We start from the raw sequence: 6,711 nt of genomic DNA, 5'->3' as shown, positions 1-6,711 counted from the left end.
ATTTCCTCTGTGTATTTATATAAGGCAGAGAAAATTTGATAGCCAGCCTAGATTTCCGACTCCAATTTTTGTCTTTGGACAAATCCCTTTTTCTCTTTAATCTCAATAACTTCATCCATTGGGCTGAATGGTCCCTAAAGTTCCTTCCAATTCTAAAGACTCCATGACTCTGCCTCTTAATGTGTAATTGATATGTTGTTGTTGTTGTTAAGTGTCATCAAGTTGTAGACCCTATGAATGAAATACCTAAACACTTGTACAACTTTCGTTGTTTCTCCACATTCATAGAGTTTCTAGAGGCAAGCCATTATGGAAGTGGTTACCACTCCTGCTACCAAGCTTGTTTTAATTGGGAAGTTCCACCAAACATTGTCCACCATGGGTAGCCGTTATTGCATTTGACACATCAGTATCACAGTGTTTAGCATCACAGCAACCAAGAGTTACCTCTGTACAGCAAATGGACAGACCAGTGCTTTACCGCTTAGAAGAATAACCAAACTTAAATATGCATCTTATATGGGGCAGTTATAAGGCAACACTGACTGTATTCTACCCTCTTTAACTTAGAATTCTCCTTAGACGTGAGACAGCAGACTTCATCTTACACACTATGGACACATCACCGGAAGACACTAGTCTCTGCAGAGAGCTTTTATGCTTGGAACGGTGGAGCATCAGCATAAAAGAAGAAGATCCTTAAAGAGATGGACTGAACCAGTCGCTGCAAGAAGGGGCCGAAAAGTGGTGGTACAGGCTTGTACAAAGCCTTGTTTTACTGTACATAGTGTCAACATGAATTGGGAACGACTAGACAGGAACTACCAACAGCTGCTGAGAAATCGTAGTACTGCTCTCTCTTCCCACTCCCAGTTCTGTACTTATTTGGTGGTGCAGTCCATAGGCAGTTGTGCTACTGACCCAGAGGCCACACTTCTCTGGCAGTTCAAATCCACTAGTGGTTCTGAGGGGGGAAGATGGGCAATCTCTTCATGGGCAATTTACAGCTTCAGAAACCTGCTGAAGGGTCAGCTATAACTAATTATGACTTCATAGCAATAATGAGTGAATGAGAAAGCAAGTGATTTCCAAAAACACCTCAGATTCCAAGGTAATTAAAATGGAACTTACCATCTTCCTACCAAAACCTTTTCCTTTCAGTTCTCCATTACAGATGACAGGAAGAACCGCATTTCCCAAACCCAGAAGTCCAAGGATCATCCTTAACTTCTTCCTTTCTCTTATCTTCTAAACTCAGCCACACGCTCATGCTGATTCCTCTTCATGAATATCTCTCATTCCTGCTCTCTTCTTTTCTTATATTCCTAATTAGACTTGTGCCCCCCCTCCTTTATCTCCATGTTGTCATGTGTGTTGTATACTGTTTAATTGGAACCAACCAATAGCTGACTCTCTAGTGGGTTTTCCGAGTCAGTTACTTGCACAGGAGGAGATCACCCAGCCTTCTCCTGTGGGGCAGCTGGTGGATTCAAACTGCATGCCCTCAAGATTGCAACACAGCTTCTTGCCAGTAGGCCATCAGACTAAAACTCCTCTCTGCCTATCAGAGCAAAGCAACAAGGTCTTCTGGTCTCCCAAGTTTCTTCTTCCTAAGGATGTTGCACTTTTTGCTTTACCACCACATGTAAAACTAAGACCTTGGAGGTAGTTTGTAGAGAAATTACTTTGCTTTTCTACATATGCAATAAAATGCTTTGGATATTGGGGGAGGGAGCCAGAAACAAAACAAAAAACAAACCCAAATCAAACAAAACAACTCATCAAAACACTTTACCATACATAGCAAACAAGACCACTTAGGGCCCACCCTTTACCTTCAGCCTCACCATCCCTCACCACTGGCTGGGTTAGGCTTCTACATGTTCGCCAATTTGATGAAGATTTCTGATCCTTTGCACATGTCGTGTCCTCATTCCTTGACGGCCCTTCCCTTCCCCTTCCCCAGCTTCTCTATGTTCTGCAAAGTTTAGCACAGACACTGTCCCCTCTGAGAAGCCGCCATGTGTCCCTCTGCATGCTCCCACAGAACTCTGGGGGAGGAACTACGGTCTCCTTCGGTGTAGAGAGATCGCCTGTTTATTCCTTGTCACTAACTTCCCTGAAAGTCACCGCAGGGCCTGACATACAGACTTCAATCTGTACACAGGTCTCACAATTCAAGAACATTTTGCCAGATCTTTCCCCCAACTTCATATTGCTGTTTTCAAATGCAGAGTTTTCAGCTAAATATCTAGTTCACTGTGATCCAGAAAATGAGGTAAATAATTAATATTCTAATACAAATATTTTCAAGAAAATACTAGAAGCTAATTATTAAAATACTACTCCTTTAAAGACAGCAGAACAAAAGAGTCATTCACACGTTGCCCACCAGCTTCTTTCTTGCACGCGATTTCATTAATTTTTCATGTGCTACACAAACAATAATATTATAGCTGCAGACATCATATTTTTTAAAAAAGATTTAACAAAGTCCCATGGCATCTCAGATTCTTTTTGGAAAGAGTCAGGATATGAATAATTAAATTATGAAAGAATCGACCATCTTAACAAATCTTTGGTCTTCTGTTCTTTTATTTCCCCTTCTTGCTTTTATCCATTTGCAAACATAATTTTCACATGGTTGAAATCACAAAATGATACTATTTTTCAGGCCCCCCTTTTCAAGTTCCTGGCTTGCTACTTTGGCCTGACATTTACGGTAAAACCTGTGGAAGCCAGACCTGGACAAGCCTTGCTCTCCCTTTGACACAGTAGTCTTAGGACTTTTCTATCATTTTCTACTGATATTTGTGTTTATCTTTTTTTAAATTAATTTTAATGAAAGTTTACAAAGACTTAGGGTTTCCAGTCATTCATTGTTGCACTTTTCTCCCTGCCCACCCCCTCTCCCCAGTTCACTTTTCTTCTTGATGAGTGAAAGAAAAACTCTTTCATTGCTGTGCAATCCCTCCCTTTCATGACCAGCCTTTACTTTACACAGGCTCCAGCTTTCACAGCTTTTCCTGTCTGTCTTCTCAGCTCATTGCTGTTGAGTCACAGTTGATCCTCCAGTGGGTTTTGAGAGACTAAATCACACAGGAAGAAGAGATTGCTCATCTTCCTCCTTTGGAGCAGCTCGTGGATTCAAGCTACCTGCCTCTGAGTCAGAAATACAACTCCTTACCATAAGGTCACCAGAGCTTCCTACTGTATATTCCAAGGGTTGCCTAACACCCCACTATAATTTATGGTTGTCAAGGATAGCTCATAGCTACACTCCTTTAACTCCTCTTTTAACTTCTTACAGGATTATACACATGGACCTCTTGCAGGAGTCTCAGACTTAAGTTGTTGAAAACTAAAGCTTTAATCTTCATTAGATGTATTTATCCCCCATGCTCCTGATTATAGCTGTAATACTGCTAAAGGGAATATAGCATCATCTCTCTCAATGTTCCCTGAACCTCTCTCTCTTGATCATTCACATCTAATATCAAACCCAACAATTCTCACCAACTTCTTAATTTAAGGAGCTCTGGTGGCCTAGCTCATGATGCCAATCCTAAGTCAGTGTCTCTGTCAGTTCAAGTTCACCAGTGGTTGTTCAAAAAAGAGATGGATAATCTCTTTCAGTGTAATTTACAGCCTCTGAAAGTTCACTAGAGTCTGTTCGGACTTGACAGCAATGAGTTTGAGAATTTTTCTGTTATACTTTAAAACCTCTTTGACCTCTTTTCTTCTTTCTTCCCTCTCTGATGGTATACTTGTTCCTAACATTTCACTTGTCTTTCGGCCTAGTTTCCTATTTCCATCTTGCACTAGGGTACAAAGGAGATTCTTCTAAAATGCAGGCCAGTCTCATGCCACTGTTCAATTTTGGCCAGTTTTTCACTATCATTCCAAATCGGTTGCTCTTATCTTAACCTAATGAGTACAGTTCTGAGCAATTGGACCCTTCCCATCATTCCAGTTTGATCACCTGAGTACCAGATTCCTCATTCTAGTCCTTTAAGAGGATGATGTCTACACCAAGAGCCTAGACAGGGAGCTCAAGATCCCAGAGACTGAACTGGGAAGAGGCTACATCAGAACCCTGCTGGTGTTCCCAAGCCTGGGCAGAAGAAGAAGCTGTTCTGGAGGTAACAGAAGACCATCCTGGAACCACCAGATGGGACCACGGGCAGATGTATGACAGAAAATTTGGAATAGCGTTCAAGGTAATTATCTGAATTAAACAGCAAATGACTTTCATATTTTTATTTGATGAATCTAAAGCTTTAGGATGCAATATTTCCAAGCTTAGGTTAGTTTACAGTTTGAGAGTTTAATGAACTCTAACCACAGACATCACTTAAGATGCCCCAGAACTCAGGCTCTCTCCTATCGTCACATAAGTATATACTACTCCTACTACCTGAAGTGTTCTCTGACCTCTCATCTGCCTGGTGAAGTCACTAGTCCTTCAAGCATCACCTTCTCTAGGAAATCATCCCTGAATCCTAGGGGGCATTCTAGGATGAGGAGAAGGTAAAGCATGCATTGTGTTTGGTAGGGGTTACCTGATCACTCTTAAAACCACAGGAAATCATGAGAAATGCTTAATTTTTATTTTTTTAAAAGGAAGCCCTTCCCCATGCTACTTAAAATTGGAATTTCCTTTGCCCACTGGGACAGTTGATGTGGTGTGTTGACAATACTATGAAGGAACTTAAATGGCTAGATCAGGTGGCTTGTCTAATTGACAGTTTTCTGTGTGTTAATTAGAGACCATGGATAAACCAGTAAATGCTCAAAATGTCTAACATTATTCACAAACTTTTTTCAATTTAGTTATAGAAAACATGGTACTGCTTAATAGTGAGATTTTTTTTTAAATAAAATTTTTATTTTATACTGGTTTACTTATAAAGTTCATATACATTGTTTCCTCACACCGGATCTTCCTCATTTCTTTTCCATACCCATCCCCCCCACTATCAAATTGTGCGACCCTATGATTACCACCCTCCCCACTCCCATCCCCGACCAGGGATCTTTTTGTTGGCCATTCATTCAGAACCGAAACATACCTGACTGTCCAGAGGGTCAGAGGTAGTTAATCACATGAAGGAGATTGCCCATCCTTCTCCTACAGAACAACTGGTGGATTGGAACTATTTGCCTACAAGATTGCAGTGCAGCTTCTTACCACTAGGCTATCAGAGCTCCCTCTCCAACAAAAATAACAGAGAGATTTTTAGGCCTATGATTTGCTGAAAAGAAAGCTAATGTGGACTTTGATTGTCATCAACTATTGCTTTTGTAAATGAGGTTGTTTCTCCTTTATCTGTTCTTCTTACTGATATTGTTGGGGGGTGGTGTTAAACTAACTTCACAGTGACTCTGTAGAACAGATTAGAACTGGGTCAGGGTTTCACTGACTGGAGTATTTACAGGAGCTGACTGCCATATCCTCCTCTTGTATTACTGCTGCTGACTGAGATCAAGCTACTAAGCTTCTCACTTGTCAGTGGAGCTCTTAACCACTGAGTCACCAGGACTCCTTGTGTCCGTGTCTCTGTATCCACATTGGAGAGGATGTAGTCAGGGCACCACTCAAGGATTAAAAAGACTTTGCAGTTAAAGAACTCCCAACCCCAACGATTTTTTTCCACATTAGTAAATAATGTGCTTCAATGAGTGGGGTCACCTGGTTCCAAATTTACAAATTTTGCAATTAAAAAATATCTAGTAACACTCTTTTCCAGTTATTGTGGCAATAAGAACCACTAGCAGCAAAGTCTCTCGAGCATCCTCTATGAGGTGGCCTGGGAAGTCCTGCAAAGGAACCAGCGAAAACGCAGAAAGGTTTTGGAGACGGCGGAGCTGCAGGTTGGTTTTGAAGAACTATGACCCTCAAAAGGACAAGAGCTTCTCAGGGACTGTCAGGCTTAAATCCACCTCTCACCCCAAATTCTCAGTGTGTTTTCTTGGGAATCAGAAGCACTGTCATGAAGCCAAGGCTGTGGATATCCCCCACACGGACATTGAAGCACTGAAAAAACTCAGCAAGAATAAGAAACTGGTAAAAAAGCTGGCCAAGAAGTATGATGCCTTTTGGCGTCTGAATCCCTGATCAAGTAGATTGCATGAATCCTAGGTCCAGGGCTAAGTGAGCCTTGCAAGTTCCCTTCTCTGCTGACCCACAATGAGAACATGGTGGCAAAAGTAGAAGAGGTGAAGTCCACCATCAAATTCCAGATGAAGAAGGTCCTGTGTCTGGCAGTGGCTGTTGGCTGTGTGAAGATGACAGGTGATGAATTTGTTTACAACCTCCACCTGGCTGTCATCTTTTGGTTTCACTGCTAAAGAAGAAATGTGCAGGATTTGTACATCAAGAGAACCATGTGCAAGCCCCAGCATCTGTACTAAGATACAGCTCAATAAATCTTACTGTCAATATTAAAAAAAAAATTAAAATCTGTAACACTACCTCCCTATTGGACTTTGGCGAGTGTGATTTCTCTCACTGAAATTGTGCTAGAAACATCGGGGCTTGTACTTAGGTTTACCAGGAGTACACACTGGGAAGCATATTATTAAACAACAGAGAAGGGAGAAGTGGTTGATTTTGTTGGTTTTTTTTCTTTCTTTATTTTTACCATATCTAACTTTACCACATCCCCATTATTGCTCCAGGCTTCAAACCTGTTCCTGAGATGGTCTTTA

At 41.3% G+C, this 6,711-nt stretch overlaps 1 pseudogene; it reads left to right on the top strand.

Moving 5' to 3' along the window:
- Window positions 1–4,187: 4,187 nt before the first annotated feature.
- On the top strand, window positions 4,188–6,414 carry LOC102877604 (annotated as a pseudogene).
- The last annotated feature ends 297 nt before the right edge of the window (window positions 6,415–6,711 follow it).

This window comes from Elephantulus edwardii, unplaced genomic scaffold (assembly GCF_000299155.1).
Source record: "Elephantulus edwardii isolate Elephantulus edwardi_28Jun2011 unplaced genomic scaffold, EleEdw1.0 scaffold00215, whole genome shotgun sequence".
Lineage (NCBI taxonomy): Eukaryota > Metazoa > Chordata > Mammalia > Macroscelidea > Macroscelididae > Elephantulus > Elephantulus edwardii.
This window is presented reverse-complemented; position numbering and strand designations above follow the sequence as displayed.